The sequence below is a fragment of the Emys orbicularis genome, chromosome 7 (assembly GCF_028017835.1).
Source record: "Emys orbicularis isolate rEmyOrb1 chromosome 7, rEmyOrb1.hap1, whole genome shotgun sequence".
Classification (NCBI taxonomy): Eukaryota; Metazoa; Chordata; order Testudines; family Emydidae; genus Emys; species Emys orbicularis.
The window spans coordinates 12,839,636-12,854,737 of record NC_088689.1 but is presented as its reverse complement, the minus strand read 5'-3'; positions in this window follow the sequence as shown (position 1 = coordinate 12,854,737).

Here is a 15,102-nt window from a genome sequence, read left to right as displayed (position 1 = left end):
TGAGAGGCTGTGTGACTTGTTGGAAAAGCAACCCCCTAGAGACAGCTTTTGCAGATGCTAGAAGTTCACATTTTTCCTTTCTGCAAGACAAAAAAAGACCAAAAAAACCAGTGCAAAAAGATGCATTTTATGCTCAGTGCATTAGCCCCACTCCATAGTTATCAGAAGCAAAAAGACTTTGTCCCCTAAGGGGGTTTATGAATTCCATCCATCTTGCTATTTATGATGCTCTGGAAGTATTTTTAGAAAACATTAGCAATGGTGCCGAAGGGGACTCTTTATATGGACCAATTCACTAGGCAGCCGGCTGAAACTAAGAAGCAGGAATTACAGCGAAGTAGTAACAACAAAAATTCCAAATCTTTTGTAGATTATATATAGATAGACTCCAGTTATTATAGAAAATAACTGAAGAATGATAAACATGGGGAAGAAGATCTATGAGTTGACTGCAAACATTTGAAAGATGGGTGAAGAAATCTTAAACTTATTCTCTGAGCTTCTGAGAATGAGAGATGTCTGTGTCCATGTGAGAGAATAGTGGTAGAGAATTCATGGAATGGAGTCCAGAGGAGAAACCTATGTGTATATCTGAAATTTTCCACCAAATGAACAGGGCTTTGCATACTTTGACTAGTGTGACCAGATGTCCCGATTTTATAGGGACAGTCCCAATTTTGGGGGCTTTTTCTTATATAGGCACCTATTACCCCTCACTCCCGTCCCGATTTTTTACACTTGCTATCTGGCCACCCTAACTTTGACAATAGTGGGTCTGATTCTGATCTCCCTTACACTGCTTTAAATTGGAAGTAACGTGTGTGTGTGTATCTGCATACCTGAGAGCAGTGAGAGAATGAGCAAGTAAGAGAAGGCTCTGAAGCAAAGTGAGGAGGGAAGGCATGTGAGAGTCCTTTTGGAAGCAGAAACCCCTAGAGACACAACCAGAATTGGTGTTGAATACAGAGAAGCTGCACTGGAATGAGAGAGACAGGATTGGAGAGCATTTTGTTAAGGACCAACGTATCTAGCAAAATGTGCTGTAAGTCTCTGATTTAAAAAGAAAGTTAAATTGTGTGTGGGTTGGTTTTGTTTTTTGTGTTGGCTTTTTTTATTTTTTTTTGATGCCTCGAGATGTGTAATGATCTATTCTGTTGCATTCTGGAATAACTTCTCTTAGGAATCCTTGTAATGGCTTTAGGAAAAGAAATCTACTAATTTGTAAGTTTTGGGGAGGAAATGATTAAATCAGAATAAGATTGAGTGGCTCCAATGCTCATGGGTGTACTTCAATGCTAAGCAACACAATCTGTGCCACTGCAGAAAAACTGAATGAAAATGTCACTGCTGAATGCATGGTGAATTCCTCTCTAATAATGCTTTCTTTGCGCCTCAAATCGAGTGCCAAAAAGGAATATTAAGACTTTTGTAATGAGACCTATTAGGTTTACAAAGGGGAACAGTATAAGCCCTGTCACTTGGGACATTTTAAAACTAGTCACCAGGAAGCAAATGGAAATCATACTGCAAGGGACAGTCCTTCATTGGTTCACAAGGAATGCATTCGATGATCTTCCGACTGGATGATCTCCATCTCTAACATCCATGATAAGCCCCAAAATGCAGCCAGAATCTGGGGTGGTTTTTTTTGGTCATACAGTAGTTTTTCTTTTTTGCACAATATAGTGAGCTCTAGTAACTGGAAGATAATGTGATAAATCAGCATGAATAATCAGAACTGGATAACCCACCATTACCATCACTGCTGCTTTAATGCTAAAATGATGATTGCACATGACTTTATTAACCGCTTCAGACTTAACAGGTATATTCCTAAAATGTTTTTCTTCACTCCTGCTATGCAGCTCCATTTTCCCAGTGTGTCTTGATGATCTAATTGTTGGACATAGAAGTTGCTTAGAAATGCATCATGTGGCAAATGTATCATTGACAGAGTTAACTGTCTCTTAGAGTTTTCTTTTACTTCCAGCAGTATTAATGTCTGACATCTGTGGAAGTAGAGTGCACAGACACCAAGAGGAGAGGATGCATGCACGTTTAAAATACATTTTAACATGTCTGGTTGGACTTTCTGTAAGTGAGGATCCTCATTGATTTTTCTATTCTATACTCAAGAAATGATATGCAGCGTGGAATGGAATAACTGATGGCTACTAAAGTCTATTAATCTTCATTTCCCCCTTTGTCCAACAATTAGACTCCTGTAATGTGAAGCAACTTGATACGAAGGCTTGAATGCAGATGCATCCACGATTGTCTAGAGCTAATGTTTGTGTGTTCAATAAGCACGTCACTCTAAATATCAACATTTTATCAATATCTGTATCAACATTGCAGAAGTTCAGAATCATTTTCTTTCTTCTGCTTCTCTTCCTGTGATGGGATGTACAAAGCCCGCTCTCGGCCTGAAGGAGTTAAAAGGACAATATGAGGCCCAGGTAGCCCTGCCCCTCTGAACCCACAGAGCATGTTCCAGCTGGAGAGGAAGGTTAAAAGGGAGCAGCAGAGCTCAGTCAGAGGGGGGAAGACAGACTTGCCCTGATGGGTCCTGGTCAAGGGTGCTGAAGAAGCCTCCCTGTGGGACATTGGACTGCATGCTGAGCCCAGTTGGGGCTGATGGTTTAGTTGGCTTTTCTTTTTCTTTAGTTACCTTATATTGGTCTTGGAGCCGTGGCAGCGACACAGTGGTAGGAAGGGACCCAGGGAGGGTACCTCCGAGAGCACTTCAGGATGCTGGGCACTGTTGAATCTCATAGAGCCTGGGGTCAGAGCCTGGTGGGGCAGGAAGGCCTGGGCTCCCATACCAACTGCTCCTGCTTCCGATGAGGCATATGCCCCATTCCAGTCTCACTCCCCCTCTGAGAAGAAGAGAGCAAGGACATTGCAAGCTGAGGGGAAGCTAAACCCATCCTCCGGTGAGGAACTGGACAGAAAGGCCTTCCTGCTGGGAGGTGATATACCTCGCCCTCTGAGGGCTTTATTGCACTTCCTTTAGGAAACTGAAGCTAAAAGCCTTCCTAAATAAAATATTTTCCTTTGTCATATCTGCTTCGCGCTTCAATCAATAGCTGTATGTTGGAGACACCAGAGCATAGTAGTGTAGAATACCGGAGGTCAGACAGACACAGCAATTTGGTCTTTCCTGCTCTAAGCACTTGAGAAAATAATTAGCAGGCCTTTTATTTCTTATTGAAAATCTAACTTATTTCTTGACTGAAGAATGACCAGTTGGAAGTGACAGTATGGGCAGAGAATACATTGAGGACAAACGGTCTTTCTGCAAGTAACAGCTCTCTGAAAATGAGCTATGCCGTAATGGCTGAATTCTGCTACATTGGTGTAAATGTAGAGTAACTCCACTCAGGCCAAATCCAGAGAGCTGAAGTTGGACGTGTTAGTTTTAGGGTAATGATTTGAAGAACGGTGGGAGTTGGAATGGTGTGATAATTTCTAACGTGCGGTGCAGTTAGAGATAATGGTTCAACTACTCAGTTTGAACTTTTATTTTGCAGACTTTCCTTAAAATCTGTTAGTTTGCTGTATATGTATTCATTGGCACAGTGAGGGCCCCAACTAATTTGTGTGTGATTTTTATATAACATTTTAATGAGCAATAAATGTATTTGGTTATTAGTTGCATTTATAGATTCACAAACTACACAGATCAAATATGCTTTAAGGGATGCAGGAAAAGCAATGTTACCCACAGGAGAAAAGTGCTGTGTATCCAAGTCCTTCCCAGAGATAGTTAAGAATTCCCCATTTACAAATAATTAATCAGTGGCACAGCGGAGTTCAGTGGCTAACTTATGGTTACAGCTCAACTTAGTGCCCTAGATGAGAGTAGAACCCAGCTGTCTTGATACCCACTCATGTGCCTTATCTAGCAGACCATGCTACATCTTCTCAGATGGTCATACACATTCTGGAACATAGGTTTGAATCTCTTCGCTATTTCTAGAGCAAGGTGACCGTTGTATGCAAGTTCTCACATATGATTTACACAGGAGGGTGAGACAGAACTGAGAATTGAACCCACATCTCATGAATTCAGTTCAGTGCCTTAACTAAAAGACCAGCCTTCCTTCCTCTGTATAACATGGGACAAATTCTGCTCTGAATGTCACTCTGGAGTAGCTCTATTGATTGCGTTGAAGTCTGCTCCTTTTGCAGCACTGAGGGCCTTATTGTCAATTTGCCAGTAACCTGAGGATTCCTACTAATTTGTCCATGTATTATGTAGGGATTTTAATCAGCTACTGCATGATGAGGTTGGCTGCAGTTGATCACAGCTTCTGGATTCTCACTGCTATAACTGAGAGCAAGCTTTGGCCCTGTATCTCCAAGTTTTATGCAGATGAAAAATCCATAAATCAGCCAGTAACACCGCAGCCTTCTGCCTTTCAGTGATTTTTTGGAAAATAACCTCTGCTTTAAATGTGCTTCTGCAGGCTGACGAGAGCCATAAAGTTATTCAGTTACTTTATTCCCTATTTTCATTGCCTTTGAGCCCATTGGAGTGAGTTCCAAAAGAGCGATGCAGCTTGTAGCATTGCTGTGATGTATTGGGCTGAATTCAGGTTACCCCCAGCTTCTTTTTTCTTTCTTTTTTTTAAGCAGAGATTTGGCAGTGGCTGAATTCTAATTTATCTGACATTTGGCCATCTGGAGCTGAGCAGGGCTTTAGTCACATGCCTTAATTGTGTGTGTAAAATGGAGCAACATGGGAAGGAGGGGCAAAATTAATCTCTGATGTAAATCTAGTGAAATCAGTGGAGTTACACTGGGGTAGAATTGGGGTTTTCAAGTATCAGTTTGCTGTACAGATTATTGGAGAAATCCTATCTTGGTTTCTCAGCTATAAGGTAGCCTTGTGGAACAATGATGGGGCATTCTGTGTAATTTACTAGTAAAGTGAATGCAAATAGAAGTTTGGAAAGACTGCCTGGTGTTTTGTTTGGATTGATCTGGTACTTGTCTGAAACTGGCTAAGTCATTGCCAGTGCTACATTGTCTGAAAGCTGAGCCATCTGCAGTTAGAAGGAGTAAATTGCAATCACTCAGCCCCCTGCAGAAAAACCCACAGGGGGAGGTCGGTGCGGAACTCGGGGGATCTGCTAGAGGTACAAAGTAGGGTGACCACCTTTTCAAAATGCAAAAACAGGACACATTCAGGAGCCCTGCCCTCTCCATGGGACAGAGCGGCACTGCAGGGAATCTGGGACAAATGCTGTCCTGGAGTCATTCAGCCCAGGAGCGGGACTTGACATGTACATTTTGGGACTGTCCCATTGGAGCCATACTGCCACAGCTTTCCCACCAGGGAGTCCGTATTGGAGATGACTCCCCAACATGGCAGAAACATTGTACAAAAGCAAATGCAGCCTCGTTTTAATTCTGGGCAGAGTTACTGCTCATTGCGGGTGCGGTGGAATGGTGTGTGTTGATCCTTGGACTCCCAAAGGCTATAGAGTGTGGTGTTGTGGAGGCAGCTGACAAACTCCCATGAGAAATGGGTGTTCTGCTTGCTCAGTGGAATCTGAGGTTACAGCATCTTCCAGAATCCAGGCCTAAATGCAGAGCACACATTAGCCCTTGTGAGGCCTCCCCATTCCGACAGCTGTGTAGCCTAGTTCCCTTCTGTGGCTGCCTTAGCAGTCCACAACAAGTCTCTGCACCGTCCAAGGCAGCACTGGGTGTAAATCTAAGGCATCATCTACATGATGCTTTTATCTGCACCAGAGGAGTGTAAATTTTACTCTACACAAGCATGTTGCTTGCTAACAGGCCTGTATGGACCCTCCTGGTGTGCTAAAAGTTCCCCAGTCCGTGCTAACATAGTACAGTTTGAAACAGAACAACATTAATGTGCACTAGGGAACTTTTAATGTATGCAAGTAGGGTGCACACGGGCAGTTAGTATACATCACACGAGCGTAGACTAACATTTGCATTCCTCTGGTGTGGACTAAAGCACTGCGTAGATGAGCCCTCAGTCTGTAATCTCACTGCTTTGAAAGAGGTTGTATTCCTCCCTCTTTAAACTACTTTCACAGAGGATCCTGTGTCCTCGGCTCCAAACTTTGTGGCTCAGGCCATCCCCATCTGCTAGAGTATGTTGCTTTTGTGACTCCTCCCCTCATCTATCAGCTGGCCCTAGGAGTAGTCTCAGGTAGGGAAGAGAGAGAGACCGGCATATCTACACTGCAAAGGTAAGATGAAATAACTAAAGGTGTGAAGTTAAAGCACATAAATTAAAGTGCTTTAAACCAGTGTGTGGACACTCGCATTCAGAAGTAAAGTGTATTTAGTACACTGTAACTTAGTTCCCTTAACTTGCAGTTTAAACAGGGGTTTAATGTGCTTTAACTTCACACCCTCAGTTACTTTGTCTTAACTTTCCTGAGGCCTGCTCTACACCTAACAATGAGATCGACTTAGCTGCATCGCTCAGGACTGGGCTGGTATAGTATAAGTAAGGAGAAACTTCGAAGATAATAGGGTAAATTAGGCCAGTGTTTAGCCAGCAAAGTTGTTATTACTGGTGGTTATGGGTGAGCCAGGAAGAGCACAGCTTGAGTCTCCAACCCAAGGCGGAGTTTGAAGGGATGGTAGTTCGAAAACTCTCTTGTTACTTGTAACAGACCCAGTTCCATCTGCAAATTGATAGATAAATATGGAACCCAGCATTTTTATGAAGCAAACCTCTCTCTAGCCAAGAACTAGAAAATAAAGTGAGCACATAGGGAGAAGGGAGTGCTTTACTTTGGACGCATTTATTTAGAAGGCAAAGACAAGTTTTCAGCTTTTTGTCTAAAAAATAAGCGGGCAATTTTACAGAGCTCCTTTTCGGAGTAGAATGGCACTTTAAGAGCAGAGCATTTTCTCCTTATTTTAGTTCTGAGGCAATAGCTTATATACCACAAAACCCAAAGAGCAGACTGAAGGGACAACCCGTCGGTGGTGTATTTTTGAGGTTATGCTGTACTTTGTGGAAATGTTGCCATGTCCTCCTTTATTCAAGGGTTAACCCCACTTGATTTACTTTTCTATCACTTCCCCTGAGGTTAGTGCACTTCCAGGTTACAGTTCTAATGAGGCAGCACAGTTTTCTCTCCTCTAAAACCAATGTAAATAGAGAACATCCAGGAGCCTTCATTGCCTAAGTGTTGCTAGCGCAATGATCTATTGGCAGCTAACATTTGAAACTTGAAGCTAAAAACAATTCAGCAGATGGGGTTTGAAGGTCATCCAAACATGACTTCAGACCTGCTTGAGTCTGCTTTCTGGTGTATCATTGGTATACAGCTTACGACTGTGGCTAGGCTTTTATTATCTATCAATTTCCCCCCTCAGTTGATTGCCTTGTGCTCTGATGGAAGATGAGGGGAAGGTGAGGGAAAGAAATGTACAGTGTTTCTCTTGCCAGCTTATTTTTTTAGACAAAAAGCTGGAAACTTGTCTTTGCCTTCTAAATAAATGCGTCCAAAGTAAAGCACTCCCTTTTCTCTGTGTGCTCACTGTATTTTCTAGTTCAGGAGTCGGCAACCTTTCAGAAGTGGTGTGCCGAGTCTTCAGTTATTCACTCTAATTTAAGGTTTTGCGTGCCAGTAATACAGTTTAACGTTTTTAGAAGGTCTCTTTCAATAAATCTATAATATATAACGAAACTATTGTTGTATGTGAAGTAAATAAGGTTTTAAAAATGTTTAAGAAGCTTCATTTAAAATTAAATTAAAATGCAGAGCCCCCCGGACCGCTGGCCAGAACCCAGGCAGTGTGAGTGCCACTGAAAATCAGCTCGCGTGCCGCCTTCGGCACGCGTGCCATAGGTTGCCTACCCCTGCTCTAGTTCTTAGCTAGAGAGAGGTTTGCTTCATAAAGATGCTGTGGCAGATTGTCTTTCCATCTTTACAGGAAGCAGGGATGCTAAGCTGTGCTGACTGGGCTACCAAATGGCAGCTTTTAAGGAAGCAAAAGCCTGGATTTATAATGCAGTACTGTTCATTAGTACCTGTGTACCTCAGTGCAAAGAGTCTAGCAATATGTTTGCATTAAGGGTGTAATTCGCCCCTTTGCACAGGGTTAGCCCAAGGGCTACGTATCACTTAAATCCCACTTAAGCCTTATTCTGAGCATTGCTAAACACACTGATAAATATGACCTGCTATATATGGCCCCATTTTTAAAAATTATACAGTTTTTCAATGATGTGAAATGCAATCACTTTAGCCAGTTGTGCCCTGACATTGCATACAGTGGTAGCCTCTACAGTCATTGAAGTTTGGAATGTCATTAGGAGAGAATTGTTTCAGAAATAAAATCCCAAAGGCTTATGGGATCGTTCTGTACATAGAACCTTTGAAGTTTTTTCCGAATGATTAGTCATTACACAGCTGTGCAAGAACTAGGGAAAATGGAATTATTCCTACTGTAAATAAATAAATCCTTTAGTCTGGATGGGTCATTTTTGGGCCAAACGCTAATGCTATTATCAGAATGAGTAACATTTCACTGTCTGAGGGGTCCCACTGATTTCAGTGGAATCTAGTATTTAAGATACTAGTCAACATGACTAATAGCGTCAGAATTGGTCCCTTTATGCCTGAACAGCCAGACGTGGACATATCATCTTGTGCTGAGCATTTTGAAGTGGATAATTTGCATGCTAATCTGTGTTGTAACCTGAGGTTTCTGAAATGGCTGCTGACTTGTTCCTTTATGAATTCCTATGTAACATATTTTGTTTCTAGGCAACTTCAGAGAGTCCAATTTTGCAGTATCACAATGTCATATTTTTATTTTTATTTTTCTTCACTGAAACAATATATAACTGTTTCACTTCAGAGGCTTAATGCCTGAAAAATTTAAATAACAGACATTAGTCACGTTGCTTAATGTGCTCTTTGAGGGCACTTAGATACTACGGTGATGTGTGCGGTATAAGAACCTGTGTAGAACAGAAAAGAGAACTTGTTTTTTGTGAAGAAGGTTTAGTTTAATGAGGTTCTCCCTCACCTCATTTCTTCCTTCCCACTTCTTCCAGTTGGTGTAGCTGCCCACTGATTTCTATTCTGTTTCAAAATGTATCTATTTCTCCTCTGAATGGACTTTAAAGATGCCCAGAAAATAACAAGGTGACTCCACTGAAACAGCAGTACTTGCCAAATGCCCTTACTCACCAGGTTAAGATTAGCATTAAGCATATTAAATAGCCGAAAAGGTACCATTTTAGTTGGTTGTATTTTTAGGTCTCCTGAAGTTGCAGCGGTCCTGTTCTTACTTCAGGTAATTCAATAACAATGCACCATGCTGTGAAGTAATAGCTTCCAGGGAGCTCTGTTGGAGTATGAAGAAGGCTGGGGGTCATGTAAATGATTTTTATGGGGAAAAATAATGTTGTCATTTGAATTATTGTTGTGCCGAGGAACCACTGTCATGGATCCTGATCCCATTGTGCTAGGTGCTGTACAAACACAAAGAAAAGGTGGAGCGAGAGGCTTCCTTGCCGCAAGGAATTTACAATCTAAGTACAAGTCATGAGACAACAGACGGATACTGTCAAAGTGGGGGAGTGCAAGGAAACAATGAGACAACATCAGTCATCATGTTAGGAAGTGGTGTGCGCACACCAGCAGTGTAACGGCTGTCAAATTTTTTTATAGGCATCATGCCAAAGGAGAGTTTTGAGCAGGACTTTAAAGGGGCGTTGTGGATTTTTACTGGAAGTGCCTCAAGCATGAGTTGCAGCAAGGGAGAGAGCACAAAAGTACTTGTTTGAAAATGACTCTTGGAAATTGAGCTGAAAAACACCTGATCACGCCCAGGCTGATGGCTGCATTGATTTTGCAGCATGATGCATGTTAGGCCATCAGGTAGAGTGGGAGCCAGATGACTTTGTGTTTGCGGGACTTGATTTGTGATGAGTGGAAATTCTGTGGTCAACTTTCAGTCTTGGAGACCTGGGGGTTCAAAATCTGAAACTCTAAAACAGGAGGGTGACACACACAGGACACAGAGCCATTGGGGATGAATCGCAGGCTGTCAAAGCTGTGGGAGAGAAGACTCTAGGGGAGTAATAGGTGCTGGGTTCCTAGACCATAGGATGTGAATGAGGGATGTATAGAGCAGTTGGAGATAAGGCCTAGGAAGGATCGGAGCTGTGCAGGGCCTTGGAGGAATTTGAAGTGGAAGGAAACTGGAATTCAGAAAAGGGATCCCAGGTCAGATCCACACAGCAAGTGAGTGAGGAAGATAATTTTATAGCAGCAGGAAGAATAGATTTGTGGGAAGTGATGGAGTCAAGGAGGTGGATTCAGTAGTTGAGGTGATTGGGGCCAGGGTTTTAGTTGAGGAATGGAGCAGAAGGGGGATGAATTTTGAGAGACTGCTAGGGCAGAACTGGCAGGATTTGGTAACAGCATGGCTGTTGGGGAGACAAGGTGTATGAGTATTGATGTGCTTTATAGCCAGTACTACAGCCACTCACCTGCAAGAATTACAGATCTGAAAGAGGTGGGGGGCGGGGGGGCACTTCACTTTTTAGTTTTCAGCTATGGACTTTTCGCCCATGATTTTGTTGCTTAAATGAAGGAAATGGTGAAAAGCTGTACATTGAACCCAGCCGCAATGAAACACAGCTGTAAGAAAAATGCAGTCTTAGTTCCAAGGGTTCTTTCTTCTGGGGTGTTTTATGAGCCCAGCAAAGTACCGGAGCTTTGGCTGCCTCTCCACACATTTTAGTCAGGAGTCAGAAGATAAGGAGTGCTCAAGCAGCTCAGAGAACCAACAAGCAGATTCTGAAGTGGTGTTGAAAGTTGCAGGGGATTTAATAGTTAACACTCATACTATTCATCCCTGATTCCCACTGGAAGGTCCTCTGAGTTAATTATGAGTCCCAAGGATGCTATCTTGGCAAACGCAGCTGCAGCACTGCTGCCACTTCAGTGTAATTAATCATCCAGGCTGAATCAGAGGAGAAGGTTCCTTTCTTTGCCCTCATTACAAATAACAGTAGAAAAATGGAAATGCCTTGTGGCCAAAAAAAAACCCCTTTCTGAGCCACATCAGTATGTGCGATCCTAATATTAATGTGCATAGTTTTGTATTTGTTCATATTTTGTGAGGGGTGTGTGTGCTTCCCCCCTCCCCACCGAAAAAAAGAATGATAAAATATCCCAAACTCTGCAAAAGTGGCACGTCTTCATACTGACTTTTATCATTTAACAGGTGCAGGGGCTAGATCACTAGATTAGGGGTAAACTGAAAATGTCTGCAGTGGCTTTTCCAGCAAACTGCATTGTGTTTGTTTCAGGCATGGCTTTGGGGGCAGCTTGCATGCTCTACTGATGTCACTTTCCATGTAGCTTTCCTTGCTTTTCCCAGTACTGCTCACTGATCACCTTGAACCAATGCAAGCCGTTGCTTAACTAGAAGGCTGGTAACGCTTCTGGGCCAGAGCTGCAGTGGGTGTAAATTGGTTTAGCTCCAATGATTTCAAAGGAGTGAAGCCAGTTTACACCAGCTGATGACCTGGATCAGTTGATCAATAGAAATACGTACGTAATTTGTCTTCTGAAGAACAATCTGCAATGGCGTTTGGGCCCCAGTTCAGCAAAGTCTGAGGTTTAAAGCCAATGGGACTACTCATGTACTTAAATTTAGGCACAGGTTTAAATGCTTTACTAAACTGGGGCCAGTGTTTGTCTCTGGATTTGATGCTGAACCTGAAAGGGAGCAGTAGTATTCCTTTTCCACAGTGATGATGTGTGTGTGCAGACAGAGTAAAACATGAAATGCCCATATCTAATCTATTTCACACATCCCTTATGCCAGCATGTTTAGGGCAAATGGAATTTTTCTCTAGCCTGTTGCAGGTAAGGAGGGGTTAATTTGGAGCAACAGAATTAATCTAATTGCAGTAAAAACATCCACATGGCGTTTGTGCAATGTGCGAATGCAGCGAATATAAATTCATAATAATAAGCTTATGATCCTGCAAACCTTATCGGTGTTCTTAATTCCATTATTTCCGTGGGACTCCTAGGTAAGATAGGACTGCTTGTGTCAGTACAGCTTTACAAGGTCAGGGCCCTCCTGTGCAGTGAGTATGTCTCTAAGGCTATGTCTACACTCAGAGCTAGGGGTGCGATTTCCGCTGTTCACGTACACATACTTGCACTAGCTCAATGATAGGTACCGCAAGCAGAAATAGTAGTGTAGCTGCGGTAGCACGGGCAGCAGCGGCACGGCTTAGTCATGCTGAGTACAAACCTGCCTGAACCCTGTGGGTAGCTATTGGGCTGCTGCTATTGCTACTGTCCATGGTAGTGACTATACTGCTATCTCTACTCATGCTAGCTCTCTTTGAGTTACCGTATGTGAACACGAGCTGGGAATCACCCTCCCCACCCCATCTCATAGTGTAGACATATAGCCTAAAGTACCTTGTCTAACATCAGTGTTTTAAGAGGACACCATCAACATGGTTATCTAAAAAAAATATTGCCCATCCTTGGTAGAGATTTCATTTAGAAGGTTTATAACTAGCTGCACATTTGGAGGTGGGTCATTCTGCTTTTGCATTTTGCAACCAGTCTTGCTACTTTCAATAATTTAAACTTGTCCCTGGACTGGTAAAAAACCAAACCTGTATACTACTGCCTGCATTAGAAGGGGGCGTGAGTGGGGTTAGGCAAGGAGTATGTGCAGCATGAGCGTGTGGGAGCGATCGCACCCACCCATGAGAAGAAAGAGTATTGTGTAAAGTGTGACAACACGGTGTGGAACTTGGTCTCCCTTTAGTGGCAGGACCACGTTTAGGTTATATCTTCACTGCAGAGTTCACTTGAGTTATCAACACTCTACTTAACCCCTCTTAAGTTAGTCTAGCTCAAATGAGAGCGGCTAAACTGCAAAATAACACTCTTGAGCTGTGCAGCTTGTATTAGCAGCTGACGAGTTGTGCCAACTCCAGCTGCAGGCCAGCAGACTTGGGTTAAAAACACCACCACACTCAAAGTAAGGGTTTTTGAGTGTGGACGGGACTTGACTTACAAGCAACATTTGAGTTATAACTCAAATTAACTCTGCATTGAGGACAAGCCTGTAGAGATTTGAGTTTGCTTCTGCCTCCAAAATAAGGGACCTACTCTTTCAACCCCTGCAGTAGAGGTTCCTATGTTTAGATTCTAAGGTCTTGAATTCACTCCCCACAGATGGCCTAACTGGAGGCATCACTACACTTAGGGAATGTTCTTATTTAGTTACAGTATCAAGACAGAAACTTTTTGCAATTCTTGATTTGTGGGTTCTCTCCTACAATTTTCTATATTTTTCTAACTAATTTTCATACTTGCACCTTGGAGTCCAGAAGGTAAGACCTCCAGAAGAGACCACTGGCAAGGTGAAGCTTTGCTCTAATAGCACTGTCTGTGTAATTTTAAAATATTGAATATATAGAGAACTGTGAGCACATCAGATAAGTGTGCTGAAAAAATTGGTGATTTTCCTTGAAATGCAATTTGATGCACCTATATATAGTGAGTCTGGTTAAAGGAGACATGCTATTTTTCAGGGAGTACTATCACATCAGAGGCACTCACTGGGATTAATTGTATTTAGGAGAAGGATTGTGAAAAAGATCCTTGGTATCCTTTTTAGATATTTGTAAGTCTGTCCACTGCAGCCCAATACATAGAAAATCAATTTTGAAAATCCTATTTTTAATGAGTTTCTTTACTAACTTTATCCAGATTTGAGACCTGAAGTGATGCTTCACCTTTAAGTGTGCTTAGCTGTAATGTCTTCACCATGATTTATAAAAGAAATTAGAATTAAGAGATTTATAACTCCAGTGTTACAGATTTTTTCCATAAAAACTCAAAGCTGAAATTGATGCATTGCAGTCACAGGCTATTTAAAGTCCATGGATGGTACCATAGCCACAAATCAAGATAATTTCTTAGCATAATTACTGAGGCAGGCAGGGTTTTAAATTTGTTTAGCCTCTAGCACACTAGGTAGAGGAAGCTGATTTTATATTAATTGAAAGCAAGTTGGTGTGCATTGCACTAAGCCACACATTGTCCTTCAAATTTGAATCGTGGATGGTTGCATGGGGAGGATTTAGACAGAGGTAAATGAACCTGAGTTTAAAATACTCACAGCGATTTCTTTCTGCTTGACTGTAAACTTCAAACTTTTTACACCACCACCACCACCACCGCCAAAACAGCTTCTAGCAATGTATGATTCTTGGCATTCTGGGAAATGGGATGACCCTTAGCCTGCTAAGGTTATGACAATACCATTTTGGACACCAAAACAGCTGCTGAACCCTACAGATATCACTATGAATCCTTACATGATGGGAGTTGGATGATTTGTCTCAATTAACTCTGTTTTTATCTACAGCTGGGCAAAATCTTTTGGACAAATTATTCACTGAAAAATGCAATTTTGGTTGACCTGAAGCTTTGCAAATTTCACACAAATTTACTGAATAGTTTCAGCCAGAAACTTTTTTTGGGGTGAAGGGTGTTAGTTTCACAGAACGGAAGGAGGGAGTCCCACCCACCTTATAGTTTTTAGCCCAGTGGTTAGGGCATTTGCCTGAGATGTGGAATCAGGGATTCGAACCCAGGTTTCTCCCCCACCACCCCGGTTTGTGCCCTAACCATCAGGTTATTGGCTATTCTGGGCTGGGTGTCTCTTAATCTGTCCTGCTGAGGCTATTCCACTTTGTATAAGTAATTAAATAGTCATTGGAGCAGCAGGGACTTGAAGATGGGTCTCCCACATCCCAGGTGAAACATGTCTTGTTCAACCCAAAATGAACTTCTTCAATTTGCCAACATTTTTCAGCATTTTCAGATTTGTTTCCACCTGAACAGGTTTTTCCAATTTTTGGAACTGCTGCTGAACCAAAAAATCAGTTATTTGCCCAGCTCTGTTTCTTCCCTTTCAACCCCCCCCCCCCCCAAAAAAAAACCTGCTATGGGACAAGATCAGTGCATTTTTGCCATAATAAATATTGGGTGGTTGTGTCTGCTAGGTGTTGAGGAAAATCCTGCTTCCATG